At 57.6% G+C, this 16,853-nt stretch overlaps 1 protein-coding gene across 12 annotated transcripts in view; it reads left to right on the forward strand.

The window, feature by feature from the left end:
* The first annotated feature begins 1,012 nt into the window (after nucleotides 1–1,012).
* PTK2 (protein tyrosine kinase 2) overlaps nucleotides 1,013–16,853 on the forward strand; it is a 114,717-nt gene continuing 98,876 nt past the window's right edge. For 7 of the 12 annotated variants that reach the window (XM_056110910.1, XM_056110911.1, XM_056110914.1 and 4 more), the window contains exon 1: nucleotides 1,022–1,155. The gene's annotated coding sequence lies outside the window, so the exon portion shown is untranslated. Of the gene's footprint in view, nucleotides 1,156–16,853 lie in introns of all 12 variants that reach the window. The other 5 variants (XM_056110917.1, XM_056110918.1, XM_056110919.1 and 2 more) reach the window with 1 other exon arrangement.

Below are 16,853 nucleotides of genomic sequence, written 5' to 3' on the forward strand. Positions count from 1 at the left end.
GATCTCACCGAAGCTGGATCCCCAGCACAGCAGAGTCAAGAGGGTCCCTGGAATCCCCCAGGTGTGACTTCTGACTGCAGCGCCAGGATTCAGCCCTGAGCACCACCAGGTGTGGCTCAGAAACAAATTAAAGGGGCCGGGGCTAGAGAGAGAGCACAGCGGGTAGGGTGTTTGCCTTGCACGCGGCCAACCCGGGTTCGATTCCCAGCATCCCATATGGTCCCATGAGCATCGCCAGGAGTTAATTCCTGAGTGCAGAGCCAGGAGTAACCCCTGTGCATCGCCAGGTGTGACCCAAAAAGAAAAAAAAAAAAAAATTAAAGGGGCCGGAGCGATAGTCCAGCGGGGAGGGCGTTTGCCTTGCACGAGGCCGTCCTGGTTCAATCCCCGGCATCCCATCTGGTCCCCGAGCACCGCCAGGTGTGATTCCTGAGCCAGGAGTAGCCCCTGTGCATCGCTGGGTGTGACCCAAAAAGCAAAAAAATAAATGAAAAATTTAAAAAAAAAATCCTTCAACAGCCATACACCGGGCAAGCAAAAGTGTCCCCTGGCCTGCCCTGTCCTGGCGGAGCGCAGGGCCCGGCGCGCCCGCAGTCTTGCGGTGAGGGTCACCGCAGCCCGCAGAAAAGGAAAGTTGCCCGCTTCCGGTTTCGCTCTCGCCGCAGGCCGCCGGCGGGCTGGGCTTTTTTTTCTACCACCAATCGGAGGCCACTTCCTGCTCGCGCCCGGGCCCCTGGTGGGCGGGCGGCCGGCCGGGGCCCAGGACCCCGACTCCGCGTCCCGGAGGCCCTGCCCGGGCCCGGGAGCCGCCCCGCGCGCAGCCGGTCCCGGAGCCCACCGTCCCGCGCATGCGCAGCGCCCCCCTCCTTTTTCCCCGGCCGGGCCGGGGGCTGCGCATGCGCGGGGGCGCGCTTCCGGGAGGCGGAAGCTCGGGGCGGGGGCGCGGCCGGGCGCGCGCCCGAGTCGGCCGCCGCGCACGCGCACGGCCCCGAGGCGCGCGCCCGCCGCCGCCGCCGCCGCCGCCGGGAGCACCGGGACCGCCGAGGCCGCCGCGACCGTCGCCGCCGAGCGCCCCGAGCGGCGTGGGCGTGGGAGGAAGCGCGGCCGCGCCCGCCGGGCCCCGTCGTCTGCGCCGCCCGCGGAGGGCGCCGGCCGGTGAGTGCGGGCGCGCGGGGGCGCGCGGGGCGGGGGCCGGGGGCCGGGCCGCGAGGGCGGCGGGGGAGGGGGCGCGGAGCGGGCCCCTCCCGGACAAAGGGGGCCCCGGGGGCGGCCCGGTCGGGGGACCCCCGCCCCGGCGGCCCGCGCCGCCCCATCCCCGCCGGGGGTCGCCCCGCGCCCCGCAGCCCCTCGGCGCGGGCCGGCAGGCGCGCTCGGGCCGGTTCTCTCGGGGCTCGGCGGCGTTTCCGCGGCGTCTCGCGCCGGCGGGCGCCCCCCGGGGTGTCCACTCCAGGCCGGCCCCGGGCGCGAGGGGGGACCCGCGCGTCGCCCTCGCGTGTTCCCCGCCCGAGAGGCTCGGGAGAGCCGCCCGCTGCCCCGGAGGGCGCCGCCGAGGGAGCGGCCTGGCCACCGCCGCCCCGCGCGCGCCGCTGAGGAGGGCTGAGGAGAGCTGAGGGGAGCTGAGGAGGGCTGAGGAGGGCTGAGGGGAGCTGAGGGGAGCTGAGGGGGGCTGAGGAGGGCTGAGGAGAGCTGAGGGGAGCTGAGGAGGGCTGAGGAGAGCTGAGGGGAGCTGAGGAGGGCTGAGGAGAGGGGCGGCCGGGCGGGGGGCGAAGCCCGGAGGAGGGTCGGTTGGTCCGTCGGTCGGTCGGTCGGTCCGTCGGTCGGTCAGTCAGTCAGTCAGCCAGTCAGTCAGCCAGTCAGCCCTCCCCTCGCTCCAGCCGGTCGGTCGGGGTCCCGCGCCTCCCCCGCTAGAGAAGCATTCCGGTTCGGTCCGGTCCGGTCCGGGGACCCCGCGGGTGGGACCCGGTCCCGGTCTCGCCGCCCCGCAGCAGCATTTCAGCACATGCAACTTCGGAAGGAAGTCGGTGGTGTCCTTGCTGGCCGGGCGTGGAGTTCGCCGTGGCCCCATCCAGCCATCCTTCCTCCCCGCACTCGTCCTCCCCAATGATGCAGAAACCACTCGTCCTCCCCAGTGGTGCAGAAACCACCGGGGTCGTCGTCGTCATCATCATCGTCGGACCTGGACCGAGGGAGGGTCCTGGGACTTAGCCCCGGCCCCACTGAACGGCCACCGGAAAGAAGTTGGTTCTAGCTCCCACGCCAGAAGTGACTTCGCCGTCCTGTCGTCCGGGTCGCCGTCTCCAGGGTGGTGAAAGAGCACTTCGGGGCGGACTCGTGCCCGGAGTCAGTCTGAGTTCTAGCAGGAGGTCAGAGTTGGCATCGCTATTAAAGGTTTTGTGGAAACTACGTTGGCCCGCGCGTATTGAGGTGCCTTTTTTTTTTCTTGCGTGTGTCTGGATTTGGGGCCACCCCCGGTGGTGCTCGGGCCCTCCTCCCTGGCCGGGCTCTGGAGTCCTTGCATGCTTCCTGGGATCGAACCCGGGTTAGCCGCAGGTAAGGCCAGTGCTCCGGCCAGCCCCAAGGCTTGGTTTTTTGAATTTCTGGGCTGTGCCTAGGGGTGTTGAGGGACTGACCCCCAACCGCCAGGCTGCTGTGTTCCACCCTTTGAGCTCGCTCCCCTGCACAGCTCTCTTCCCTGTGTTTTATTTTTGAGAAAATAAATTAAGAATCGTTTCACAGGTAACAAAAAAAGGCAATTCAAAGTACAAGCATGTAAATCTTTTTTTTTTTTGTTCATTTGTTTTTTGCTTTTTGGGTCACACCCGGCAATGCACAGGGGTTCCTCCTGGCTCTGCACTCAGGAGTTACTCCTGGCGGTGCTCAGGGGACCCTATGGGATGCTGGGAATCAAACCCAGGTTGGCTGAGTGCAAGGCAAACGCCCTGCCCGCTGTGCTATCGCTCCAGCCCCAGCATGTAAATCTTTAACTTCTATACTTAAATATTCTCCTGTCCCTTTTAGGCAGTTTTCGACGAGAATGATTCTTGGTTTAAATTTTAATAGCATTGAAAAGTTCTGTTATTTGTGCAGGGAATTATATATATATGTATGTATATATTTTTTGCTTTTTGGGTCACACCCGGTGATGCACAGAGGTTCCTCCTGGCTCTGCACTCAGGAATTACTCCTGGCAGTGCTTGGGGGACCCTATGGGATACTGGGAATCGAACCCAGGTTGGCCGCGTGCAAGGCAAACGTCCTACTTGCTGTGCTAATCGCTCCAGCCCCTTAGTGGAGCAAATATTTTTGCTAGTAAATCTGAGTGGTTTCAGTTTTCTAGTACTTTAAAAATTCTCCTTTAGGGTCCAGACAGATTGTGCAGCAAGTCAGTCAGTCACCTTGCATGCAGCAGACCTGGGTTTGATCCCTGGCGTCCCATAATGTACCCTGAGCACCACCAGGAGGGAATTCCTGAGTGCAGAGCCAGGAGTAACCCCTGAACATCGATGGGTGTGGCCTCCCCCCCAAAAAAATTCCCCCAAAACAAAAACCCCACAAAACCCCTGTAAAGCTCCAGTTTAAGAGAGTATTTTGTTACTATTTCCAGTTAATAATTTAAGTAATAAGGAAAAAATTGCTAGAAAGGTCCTTGAGAAGTTTTACTGATGCCTGTATGAGTTATTAAAAGTGAGAACATTGTAATTTGAGCCTGTGGCAGAGTGTATAGCTGCTCCCAGTGGCTGGATGGGGCTCGGGAACCCCCCACCCTGCTCCTGGAGACCCCCAGGGAGGAAGTGGGCAGCTCATCCCTGATCCACTCTGCTTGTCTTCTGTAAACCGTTTTCGGGTGGCTTCCAGGAACCCTCTATTGCTTTTCCTCTCTGCCAGCATTTGGGGACAATTTTTGTCTTCTTGATTGCCAACCTCGTGTCGAGGGAAACGAAGGCCGTTTGTGCCCTTCTGAGCATCAGTTTCTAGGAATCTCAGCGCATCTCTGCAGTGTTCCCTTCGTGTCCCTGATGATGCCAGGGCTTGGAGGAAGCACCTTCGCTGTAGCCAGGCCACTGTTGGCTTGCGCCTGGGCTGTAGGATGGAAATGAAGCTCAGAAGCATGTGCAGTATTGTGTCCAGTGCCTGGGCTATTCAGAGGGGTCCGGGGGTCTCTGCGCACACTCAGGAAATGATTTCCAGCCAGAGGGTCTGAATCCTCAGCAGGCCTGTGCGCTGTCGCGGACAGAAGCCTCACACGGTCTCTAGACTCCCTGTTAAAATAATCCTCCCTGGGATCACTTGGCTCTCTGCTCTCCTCCTCTCTTTAACACTTACTTCCCACTAAAATAATCCCTCCTAAGGCTTATTCAGTAAAAGAACCACAGATGCGATTGCATCCAGTAATGGGGAGGAAAAGTGGTGATCCCGGCCCCTCTGGGCCCCAGGGGTGGTGGCAGGTGTGGTGCAAATCTGGGAGAGCCCCCTCTGTGATGCTGGCTCCAGGGGGATGGTTGCCCATCTCTAGCCTCACTGTTGCTCCTGCTCCTTTCTTCCGGGAACTGTTAGTTGTAGGGCTATTTATAGCCTCATGGAACCCTGAAAGTTTAGGGGTGGAGCAGCAGTGACCACTCTCAGCTCTTACACCTTGCTGCTCCTCCAGTGCCCTGCTAGCCTGGGGGCCTGGAAAAGCCAGTGACTAACCTGGCCTGGAGATTAAGATCTTTGAACTCTTTGTGCTTCTGCAACAGAGCAATGTATTGCCACATCAGCCTCCTCTCTCTCTCTCTCTCTCTCTCTCTCTCTCTCTCTCTCTCTCTCTCTCTCTCTCTCGTGTGTGTGTGTGTGTGTGTGTGTGTGTATGTGTGTGTGTGTTGCTCCTGGGGCTCACTCCCAGCAGAGCTTAGGGACCACACAGTGCTGAGCGTCAGCTGCAAGTGGTTCTGCCCATTGAGCTCTCTCCAGCCCCTTAGTGGTGTTTTCTGTCTGTCTCTAAATTTGGAGTTTGCGATCAGGAAGTTTGTGTTTGGCAGTTGAGACCCCATGTTAATAATGAATGTACCAAAACTGTTGAACGAGTTGGAGTTGGTTAGTTGAGGGTCAGTCACCAGTGTGTCTGGTCACTATGTGGGGCATGAGCACATTCTGATTTTTCACGGACAGGCTCGAGTAACTGCGTTTGCCATGTGTGGCGGTGACTTGTTGGGGCTGATGTTGTGTGTGAGTAGTTTTGTGGCAGGCAAGGAGTAACTTACGGGAAGCAGGATTCCACTGTGTCATGCAGATAGAGCCCTAGTGGTCATCTTGTCGCTGCGTGTAGTGGAGGATCCTTCCTTTCCATAGATGCCCCTCTGAAGTCTTTCTTCCGCCTTGGAACATCAGTTCATCTGCTTGTGTTTCAGATTTTATTTTGGCTTGCCAGGGTTCGAACCAGGCTCCAGCGTTTGGAGTTGGCCTGCTCTCACTTGGTACTTGGGTGCTATAGACCCATACCAGGACCCAGAGGAATCCCCAGGAGTCTGGGGACCTCTGGGGCTCTGCCTCCTCTCCCCTGGTGGCTGTAGGCCCACGGGTGTTTTTCCTGGACTCAGTGGGAGCTTGCACACTCTGTGTCCTTTTCACAGATTGTGTGTCTTCTTGGGAACATTTAACTAACCTGGAGCACAGGAAACTCCTGGTTCCAGGCACCAGGGAAGATCTGAGCAGTTTTCCTTCTGCCACCGGCTGTGCATGGAATGCTGGCTCCCCACCTGTCTGCTCATTCCTGTCGTCAGGCCGGGCCAGGAAGAAATGTTCTTTTTTTCCCTAGGAATTGTTCTTATGTTCCTTCAGACTCATCCTGGCTTCAGTAGACTAATGTGGGCCTAGGAGGTGAAGACGGGGTTCCTGCGGGAGCTCTGTGCCCCTTGGATTCCTGGCGTGCCCCTGGTCTTCAGTGCCATGCAGTGCTCTAGGTTTGAGACAGAGAACGACCTGGCTAGGGGAGAGACAGACGCCTGGGTCCAGGTAAAGGGCATCAGGCTGGAGCAGAGGTGGCAGTGCCGTGCTGTAAGCTGATTGACAGACACTCACGACAGATGTCCATGCTGTGAGGGGCTCCCAGGTCCCTCTGGCCTCTGACTCAGAGGGGGTGTGTGGGCACACGTGAGGGCATCACGGGCACGGGCCTATGGGCTGTGGCAGAGGCGGCACATCTGTGTGTGACTTTGTTGTAACCACTGAGCTCTGCTGGTAAGGTTGGCCTTTCAGATGGGAGCTGTTTCGGAATGTCTGTACCGGCTGTGCTTAGGGGCTCGGCTGGGGTTTGAGAGGGGCGTATGCCTCACGGCAGCGGCAGGACTATGTGCCGTTGGTACCCAGTGGATGCTCATCACTCAGTCCATGTTTTCGGGCCCGGAAGGTAGCCTAGGCGAATGGTGCGTCTTGCCTGCTGCTCGCCCTGGTTCTGTCCCTGGAAGCACACGGTTCCCTGAGCACCCAAGGGTGCTCCCGAGTGTAGACCAGAACCAGCACCTGAGCACTGCCGGGGGTGCCCTCTCCACAGTGTGTTTCATCTTGCTTTTTCCTTGTTTGTAGGGAAAGGGCTGAATAAAGCTGCTGAGACTCCTGTGTGTTGGGGGTCTCTCGAGGACAGTTTGGAGGGTCCGGGGTCCCAGTGCCTGGACGTCCTTCCCTAGCTGTGATGGGGGTCCTGAAGACTCACTCAGTCCTTTGTGGATGGCCCTTGGGCACGGGTCTCGAACTGACGAGGCCGACAGACGGGACCGGTTGTGAAGTCCTCTCTAAACTCAGAGTAGGAACTTTTCTGGTAAAACAGCTCTGGGGACCCCACTGTGGTGGGACCATCTGGGCCTTCGGGGAGATGACCCGTGGCCTCAGCTCTGATGATGGCGCGTGGGGCTGGACCTCCGGCCTTGCTGGGTACCCGTGGGCTGCTGCTTGGGTTTTAAATAGCCTTTGCCAGTGGCAGTGAGGTTGCACATCTCCATCCCCTTGTGGTCGCCCCTCCTATCTGAACCTCTTTATGCGCACAGAACACAGGTCCTTTGTGGCCGCCTTTCTCCCACTCGGGTGCAGTTTTGCTGACTCCGTGGTGTTTTGTTGTGTGAACCAGAGTGCAGCTTTTTCTATTTTTTTTTTTTTTTTTTTTTGGTTCCTGGGAGACACCCAGCAGTGCCCAGGGGTTCCTGCTCGTCCTGGGCTCGGCTCTGGGCTGGGCCTGAGTGGCCGTGTTCCCTGCGGCTCCTGTCCTTCCAGAGATGGACTTGCTGCTTGGGTTGCTGGCTTTCTCCCTGCAGTCTTGAATGGGGCCATGAGGATGGTGTGCGCCCCGCCCTGTGCTGTTAGCCTGCCCTTTGGGGGGCTTAGGGGGCTTAGGCCGAGCCAGCCCATGGGCATGTGTGCTTGGGCGCCTGAGTCCACTGTGAGTGGCCTGAGCTTGGGTTCCTGAGCGGTGTTTTTGGCCCCTTGGGGTCCCTGGAAGCCTCTCTGCCTCTTTGCCTTTTTGTGGGAGAGACAGGACCCAGGACCAGCAAGGCACCAAGCTCCAGTGCTGAGTACCCACAGCGCTCAGTAGCGGCCGTGTGGGCGGGCCCAGAGGAGGGCATGCGTGGGGGCTGTGGCACTAGGTGTCACCATGTGTGACTCTCAGCTGCGCCTAACGGGAGCAAGCCCGTGTGGGGAGGTTCAGGTGGGCTCATGCGCCTCGGGCCATCAGTGGTATGGCTCCTGCAGAGCCGCTGCCTTGAACCTGGAGGCCCCACAGTCATGGCGCATTTCCAAGAGTTGGGCACAGCATGTCCGTGCCCAGGAAGGGGCAGGTGTGGCAGGAAGTGGGGCTGTAGCTGGGTGGGGCGGGTCTGGCCACAGAGGGCAGGTCCGCTTGCCTTGGCCCACGTGTGGAATTCAGGGAAGCAAACCTCAGAAAGAAAAGCTCAGCCCCCTTGGGGTTCCCCAGCTTCATGGTGCCCCCCTCCAGCTCCACAAATTGTAGGTTCTGGTTCAGCCTGCTGGGGGTGGGGTGCCCAGACCTGTATCTGGCAGGTTCCTGTGGTACGCAGTGCTTGGGGGCAGTGGACCCTCGGGTTGGGGTCTGGCATGGTTAGTCACTTCTCCTGATGCGATTCCTTGTCAGTTAGTGGGCAGTTAGTGGGCGTTATAGCTACTGTCGGCTATTGTCAGTTAATAGCCACAGCCGTGGGCGGCAGTGAAGAAACAGCACCTGGCATCTGGGTGCTGACAGGGCCTGGCCTAATGACATGGTTCACTACAGGCAGCAATTAGAAAAGTGTTTACAGTCAGACTCTGCTGCCTTCAGTGTCCTCAGCCTTCCCCAGCGGCTAAGTGTGTCAAACTGCTGCTCCAGGGAAATTGGGCATTTCCTTCCTGCCCTTCAGGGGCCTGTGGCTTCCTTCTCGCGCCCCTGCCTGTCCTGCCATCCTGCAGCCTGTCCAGCTCTCGCAGACTTTTGTCGGTCTGTGGAGAGCAGTGGCTATTACCCCAAGGTCACTCCCCCAGGTGCCGGGACTGGTTTACCGTTTCCCTTTCTTGGGTTCACAGGTCGCTGAGGACAGTGGCTTCCTGTTCTGCTGGGTCAGAGGGAGCAGGCAGGCTTTTACCTGAGCAGTGTTAATATTGAGTTTTTGGTAGCCATTGGTAAGCTTGATGAAAAACTGTTTTGTGTTTAGGATTTTGGAAGCTGGAGAAGGGTTTCTTCTACATGGGGAATAAAGTTAACGTAAGTCTCTTTGATTTTATTTGATTTCTTGTCCTGGTGCTGGGCTGGAGCCCAGGGCCTTCTAGGTGAGGTGTGCACTGTGCGGCTGTGCGCCTCCCCATGCCCCTGCAGTTTTATTTTAAACCAGGTTGACTGGTCACTGCCCGACTGTCGAGCTGAGTTCCTTTCCAGAGCTCGGTGCCAGCCCACTTCCCACCGACTGGGTCCTGGTGGCACATCCTGCTGGCAGTTTCTCCGGCAGTGCCTGTTGGTGGGGAGGGGGCTGGTACCCACAGCTGCACACCACGTGTCCTTTCTTACTAGTGAAGTGAGTCACCGTGGACACGTTGGACAGGGTCTTCTGACTGTGAGGTCCGTGTCCGACTTTGCTTCTCTGTGTCTCAGTGACCTGTTGCCGCCCTTCCTGTGCAGGTCACAGTCCTGGTCTTCGTGGCCGTGGCCGTGACTGGGGTCGTCGTGTCGCAGTTTTTCTACTTTCGCGGCATCTCGGGACTGAAGTTATTGGTTCTGTTCCCATCAGCTTTAGAGGCCTTTCCAGAGTGGTGGCTTTGCTCTTTCCAGGAGTCTTGTTTTGGGCCTCACATCCCGCTTACTGCTTCTGTGGGGCTGCTCCATCCCTGCTGGAGACCCGACTGGCCGCCTCATGGCCACCTCCTTGCCCTCTGGGCTGTTTCCTGCCCCTGGAGTTTCTTGCTGAAGGTGGAATTTTGGGGCACTCATCTTAACCTCATGAGGAGGAGCTGGGGCACTGCTGGGACCTCCCCTCCAGTGTCCTCACACTGCAGCCCCAGCCCGGCTCTGCTGGTGAGCCCGTCTCCTGGGCCTGGCAGAGGGCAGCGGCGAGTGTGGAGTGGGGCTCTGATGCCCGCTCTCTAGGGCCTCAGGTCTCCCAGGTTGGTTTTAAAAGGCAGCATTAACTGATGGGCACCTTAGGTAAGACAGGGGTCAGAAAGGACATTGCATGTCCCCAGCATTGTCGTCTGAGGCGTAGCTGGTATGAGGGCCGGCCCCAACCCCATGGTCTGGGTGCTTAACTGGAGAGGGCCGTCATGTGGGTGCCTAGGTGGCAGGGCTGGTGGCAGCCCTGTGGTCTGGGTGTTGTAGCTGGCAGGGCCATCCTCCCAGAGGAGCAGTGCCCAGGACACCGGCGTTTCAGCAGCCTGTCTCCCCATCCAAGTCTCTGTGACTTCAGCCTTGGGGATTCTAGTGCATTGCACTGTCAGGGTACTGTCATGTGGTTGCTGGGATGCAGCTGTGCCACAGGAGGCTGCCAGTTGCTTCCCAGCTGCTCCCCCTCCTCAGGGGATCCCTCGGGGTGGCCTGGTGTGCAGCATGTCACTGACCTGTGCACCCAACACAGTCTCAGTGGCACCCAGCCCCCAGAACGAGGCTGATTCATCCTGCTGGTTATGAGCATGTGGCCGGGACTTGTCAGCGTCGTTTTGTGGTGAGTGCCTACGGACAGTGCTCCAGATAGGGCCCCCAGAGACCTACAGTGGTCATAGGCCCTTCCAGGAGATATGTTGGCTCTAAAGTCACAGCTGGATGCTATTGTGTTTGAAATGGGCGTCATTGGAGACCATGTAGGAATTCTGTGACCTAGACGGGGGTGTGTTGGAGATGGGCTCATCTCTGAATGCTGCTTGCTGTCCCTGCCACCAGTGATGGTGCTCACTGCGGAGAGGCCAGTGGGCAGGCCATGCAGAATTCATGGTGCGGGCTGGGGTGATAGTGCGGGGCTTGGGCGCTTACCTTGCACATGGCTGACCTGGATTTGATCCCCAGCATCCCATATCACCAGGAGTGATTCCTGAGTGCAGAGTCAGGAGTAACCCCTGAGCATTGCTGGGTGTGGCCCCAAACCCGCTTTCTCCCCAGAAAAAGAATTCATGATGGGGCTGGTATGAAATTGCATCCCACACGGTCTCCTCCAGGCTCTAGGTGGGGAGAAAGGCAGGGTCTGTGGGGGTCAGTGGGCCTGTGGCTGGTGGAATGGACAGGGTCCTGATGGCCAGCAGCAGGATGAATGCTGCTCTGATTTTCGTCCTCTGATCCACAGTTGCCCACAGACTTCCCAGCCCCATTTGTCCTAAAAGTCTGAAAGGTGATTTAGACCCGCAGAGGTGGGTAGAATTGAGGGTCACCTGTTCTGGAGATGAGGAAAGAAGCCAGAGCGGGTGAGTGATGTTGGGTGCCGGCCACCTAAGGTCCGCATGCGGTATGTGAGGACAGTGGGAAAGACTCGGCAGGGGCTGAGCACCTGGAGTGCCCCTCAGCACTGCAGGGAGTGACCCCCCTCAAAAATGTACAACATAAACCCCCAACTTCCTTGTTCGTTGGCGGAGAAGTTGAAACGGCTCCTGTCACGGATGCATTGGTTTAAGAGACGCCTTTGTGAATGAGTGAGTGCTTGGCCACACTTTGCAAGTGGCTTGTTGCATCCTTTTCCTTGTTTTCCCCATATCACCTTTGCTACTTAAGGAATTACAAACACATTTTGAATATTCTTATATTCTGATTTATTATTTATTTTTTTGTGGAAAAAAGGGAAGAAAGCTTTTATTGAAAAGTATTTAGAAGGCACGAGGGGAGAGAAAGACAGAAGTGGACGTTCAAGAGAGAACACAGGCTTCTCCAGACTGGAAATAAGCAAAGAAACAGGGAGAGAAGCAGCAAGACCAGTGTTCCAGGGAGCTCCGTCTCGGGAGCTTTCTGCCTTCTGAATAGGGAAAGGGGGCTGCTTTACCCAGCCGTCCGCGGGCCTTCAGAGCCTCTTCGAACACGATCTGTGTGGTGGGTGGATATCGGTGGTGGCCAGTTACAGACAGACCCTGCTCTCCTGGGGCTGTGGGGGCACTGGTGACCCCGAGTGGTGTCCTGTGATTGTCCAGCTGTAGAGCTCAGTGTGTGGACAAATGCTACACACTGTTGGTGAGACTGGCGGTGGGTCGCCAAGACCAGTAGAACTCTTGCAGCGAGAGGAGTCAGAGAGCAGTGGGTCGGACCCCATCATGGGGAAGGGCCGCAGGGGCCCTGCCCAGCTGGAGGTGAGTGGAGAGAGAGCGTATGTCAGCCGGATAGTCCAAGGCTGAGGGTCACACCTTCATCTGGGCGTGGCGTGTCCTCTCCCTCCTGAAGGTTTACTTCTCAGACCTGCGAGGTCAGCAGATCACTGTCGAGGGGGAAGAGGGTCGCAGGCCCTTTCTGCAGCTGCCCTCCAGCAGGGCGTTGGTCCTGAGACTGGCAGGCATTTTTATTGGGAGTTTGAGTGAAGATCAGAAGTCAGGCCGTGGAGCAGCTGCTCATTTTCAGAACCAGAATTAAAAAATATTTGGACAAATCCTGATGAAGTGCTAACATCAGAAGGTGAGACATCTCAGGGATGGATGTGGACTGGCAGTCATTAGTCCATGAAGGCCCACTGAGCTGGGCGAGCCAGGCCGCAGAGGTGGAGACGGGCTGGGCAGAGATGCAGCAGGGGGACGCATGTCCCCAACTGACTGGGTGTGCGCCCTGCGCTCTGCTAAGACAGTTCCTGCCCGCCGAGCTGAGGGCATCTCCTGCCAAGGGCCTGAGTTTGTGGCGCCCTCCTCTGAGGCTGTGGATGGTTCTTTGCCCAGACGGAGCCCTTTCTTTCTTTCTTTCTTTCTTTCTTTCTCTTTTCTTTTCTTTTCTTTTCTTTTTGTAGGAGTACTGCTATTTATTCAGCCACTGATTAGCTGATTGAATTGTGCATGAACTCCACCTTTCTTTTTTTTTTCATTTTTTATAATTTTATTTATTGAATCACCGTGAGAGCAGTTACAAAGCTTTCGGGTCTAAGTCTTGGTCATATAGTGAAACACTCTTACCTTCACCAGTGCCCATTCTCCACCACCAAAAACCCCAGTATACCCCTATCCCACTCCCTCCCCCTACCTGTGGGGCAGATGATTTCCACATTACTCTCTCTCTACTTTGATCACATTCAGTATTTCGACACAAGACCCACCATTATTATTTGAGATTTTACCCCAACACTCAGATCAGCTGGAAAGGCAGCAGTAGACAATTTGTTTTCTATTGCTGGTTATGAATAACATATGATGTCACATGGCTGCAGTAGGGCCATGTGATTTTGAAATTCCAAAATTTTAACACTTAAATCTGGAGGGATTTCTGCCAAAAGCCACTGGGTTTTGAGATTTGCTCCCAAGTCTCTGGGATCATGGCTGTTGAGCAGCTTGATCAGGAGCCAGAGAGGCCGTTTGTGGGCGATGACTTGGGATCTCGTTGGGACTTGGAGACCAGGACCGGCTCCACCCCCATCCTGTGAGGCCCAACAAGTTTCGTCACTGCGGGCCCAGACCTGACTGTCCAATGGCCTCTGTAGGATGACGGCCACCGAGCAGCAAGGGGGAGCAGGCGGAGGGACAACACCCTTTTCCCCCCCTGGGTTGGCTTGATGACAGTAACCTACTGCGGGGTCCAGACGGGTTTCTGCCAAAAGCTGCTGGGTTTCGAGATTTGTTTCTGAGTCTCTGGGATCGTGGCCGTTTAGCAGCTTGATCAGGAGCCAGAGAGGCCGTTCACGGGCGATGACTTGGGGTCTCGTTGGGGTGGGGAAGACAGGCCCGGCTCTACCCCCATCCCTGTGAGGCCCAAAATGTCTCGTCACTGCGGGCCCAAACCTGACTGTCCAGTGGCCTCTGGAGGATGATGGTCACTGGGCTGCCGGGTGGGGAGCAGGCCAAGGCACGAAACCTATTCCCACCTGGGTTGGCCCAGCGCTGGTAACCTACTGCAGGGACCGGACGCATTTCTGCCAAAAGCCACTGGGTTTCGAGATTTGTTTCTGAGTCTCAGGGATCATGGCCATTAAGCAGGAACCAGAGAGGCCTTGCCTCCAATTATATAGCTGAGCTGGAGGTGGTTTGTGGGTGTGTCTCCCACATACCTAACTTTTGGCCATTTACTTTCTTGGTAAACTTTGCCCCAAGTTTTTGGGGTCTGGCCAAAGGCACAGTAGCAATTTTGGGGTATCTGGAAGTCTGAAGGTGCCATCAGGCTGCTGATGCACTCGCCTCACAGATACAGATTGACCTGCTTTTGGCACCATAACCCCCAGAGCCTTTTTTTTTTTTTTTTATCTTTTTGGGTCACACCCAGCGATGCTCACGGGCTACTCCTGGCAAATGCACTCAGGAATTGCTCCTGGCGGTGCTCGGGGGACCATATGGGATGCTGGGAATTCAACCTGTATCGGCCATGTTGACTGCAAGGAAGGCAAACACCCTACCCGCTGTGCTGTCGCTCCAGCCCCAGCCTTTTCTTTTTGTGCCTTTCAGGCCGTCATCAGGAGGCAGTTCTCAGCCGACCAGGCTGGTGGCTCAGTTTAAGGACCTGGGGGTGCGGTGCTGCGCGGACCCCGCGGGAGGAATGCTGGGAGGAATTGAAGCAGGATCAGCCCCACACTCGGCCTGCGGCTGGCTCTGGATTTTCTGGGCCTGGACAGTGCTGCTTCAACCAGCATAGCCACTGCTCAGCGGAATTCTTAGACGTGCCCTGATAATTGCCTCTGTGTGTGTGTGCGTGCGCACGCGTACATGTGTGTATGTGTGCATATGTTCATGTGTGTGCGCATGGGCATGCCACACACAGTGGTGCTCACGCCTTGAGCACCGTGAGCACCCCTGACTGTTCTGGGATCACTCCTGGCGGGGCTTGGGATGTGGCTGTGTGGGATGCTGGGGATCAAAGTCCAGGTCCTCTTCCTTAAGGTAAGTGCTTGCCACTGTGTTACGGCTCCAGGCTTGACTTTTGCTTTCTCAGTGTATCCTTCCATGACAGATGAATCGTCTCCAATAGGTGGTCAGGCACAGTTGCTTACGGACAAGGGTTTGGACACTGTTTCATTGTGCTCTGTGAGGTTTACTGCAAGCTGCTGGAACGGTCTGGTCTGAACTCAGGAAACTGAGGTGCTGCAGATATGTGTGGCTCTGGCTGTCCCACAAACACATTTGGGCAGTAGCTTGAGAGGCCAGCTTGTGCTTCCAGCTGGAGGCAGGTGGCCAGGTGGGATCTTGCTGTGAGGTGCAGGAAGTTGGTTTTCTTGCCACTGCCCGGGATCCACAGAGCTGGGGCTCCAGAGTGGATGTGCTCAGACCTGAAGACCAGGGCACATCGTGGCTCTGGGCTGGAACAAGGCCCCCTGGCGCTATCCCTGGACCACCACATCCCACAGCCACTGAATGAGTGACCATGCCTTGGGTAGGAGGGCGTGGGGGCCCTGGCATGGGGAGGCTCACCTCACAGGGGAAGGACACAGGGGAACGTGGGCAATTGGGAGTCGCCATCATGGGGAGTACGTGGGAGCATGGTGAGTAGTTGGGGGTTACCATTCTCGTCGTGGCAGGTGCTTCCCTACCACGGGGTCTGGACATCCCTTCCCAGGAGTCTCCATGCCCTGAGTGCGGGTGGGAGCACAGGCTGGGAGGTGCTGCGCATCCTTCCACTGCCGTGGGTGGTCACGGGAGCCGTTGGGCAGGGTCTGCTGCCGAGGACTCACAGGAGGGCACTCGGGTTGTGGTCCTGCGGGAGAGTTCTTGTCAGTGTTCCTGGGCCTTGACTGCCTGAGCTGGCAGCGTCTCTGCACGATCCCCCCTGCACTGTGCCGCTGCCCGCTGTGGTCCCTGGGTCCGTGGGTGTGGTTCGTCAGGGGTACCGTGTGTGCTTCCAGCAACCCTCAGCGCCTCTCCCTCCGCAGCCCTGTAGCCGGGCGCTCGTTCTGCAGCTGGACGCCGGCTGGGTACCACGCTCCGAACTCGGCATGAATGAGCCAGTGTCCCCACCTCTGGGCCGCACCACAGTCTGGGGCCAGAGCTGTCTTGGCTAGAATGCTGCCTTAGAGCATAAAGAAGCTTTGTGTGCCTGGATGATTTTTGTGATGACACTGACATTCTTCGTATGTGTTCCCGGTATTTAGACAGCTCCTCTGACTGGGGTCCTGAGCATGCAGGTTCCGGCGGGGGGAGCGACTCGTGAGGCCAGTGTAGCCCAGGCTTGGGGCGCTGCCCGAATAAGAGAGACTGCAGGCATGGAGGGCGGGGGGAGGGGCCGCGACTGGGCATGTGGGTGTGCAGAGTGGGCATCTTGGTTCATGGCCGGGCCTGCCAGCTCCAGGGGGCTTTGCCGCTCTGTCCTGGGGAAGGCTCCTGGGATTCAGAATGTGTCTTCCTGCTTCGGGAAGCCTTGGCCTTGCTCACTGCATGCCCCGAGGTGCTCAGTGATGGATGTGGGGAGCCAGACTGGAATCAGCGTCCCCCGGTGGAGACTCTGATCTCTCCCTGTGTGCGAGTGCATCTTAGAAACACTCTGCTGTTCTCGGACTTGGTTTGCGGAGAAGTCAGCTGGTGCTTCTTCCTCCTGCTTTCCTGCTGGTGAGCAGTCAGGACGCTGAAGGCCAGGTCCAGTGCTTGGAACCACTGAGTTCGGGTTTCCGACCATCCCTTTGAGGCAGAAGTGCCCAGATGTGATGTTGGGGTTCCACTGCCATTGGCTGGAAGCTGTCCCAACTGGGTGTGCAGCAGGAGCAGCAAGTGGCCCTTGTGTGAGGGGCACAGTGTGGGGTGTGTGGCTGGTGGACAGGGCTTCAGGGCCTCTGTTCCGCACATGCCTGCCGGCCCTGCCCAAAGGTGAGTGTGACTCCTCTTTGTTCACTTGCAGCAGGACGTGGGGCCATTTCAGCGGTGGTGTCCGGGCAAGGTCTTGTTTCCTGCCTTTCCTGAGTGGCTGCCACTGCTCCCATGTATGCTGATTTGGCCAGTTTCCTGGTGTGGACACACAAGCTAATGGTCTTAGAGAAGACAGGTGAGAATCGAGGTTAAGTTGGATGAGTCTGCATGTAGCACTCAATGATAGGCCGTTCTCTGCTACCGTGGTGAGATGCGTGGCCCACGTGTTGTTGTGATGTACATGTCCCCGTCTGCACATGTGGGTAAAGTGGAATCCTGATGGATCCGTCTCTCCTTCACCAGGTCCATCAGGGTGCGTTGGTAAGGCCAGCCTGAGCTGGGCATTGGCGTGGGTGAACCCTGCAGAACCCTGTGGTACTGCCAGGCGTGCAGCAGTCTCAGCCCAGATCATGAGCGTC

Source organism: Sorex fumeus, unplaced genomic scaffold (genome assembly GCF_029834395.1).
Source record: "Sorex fumeus unplaced genomic scaffold, SorFum_2.1 ptg000011l, whole genome shotgun sequence".
Taxonomy (NCBI): Eukaryota; Metazoa; Chordata; class Mammalia; order Eulipotyphla; family Soricidae; genus Sorex; species Sorex fumeus.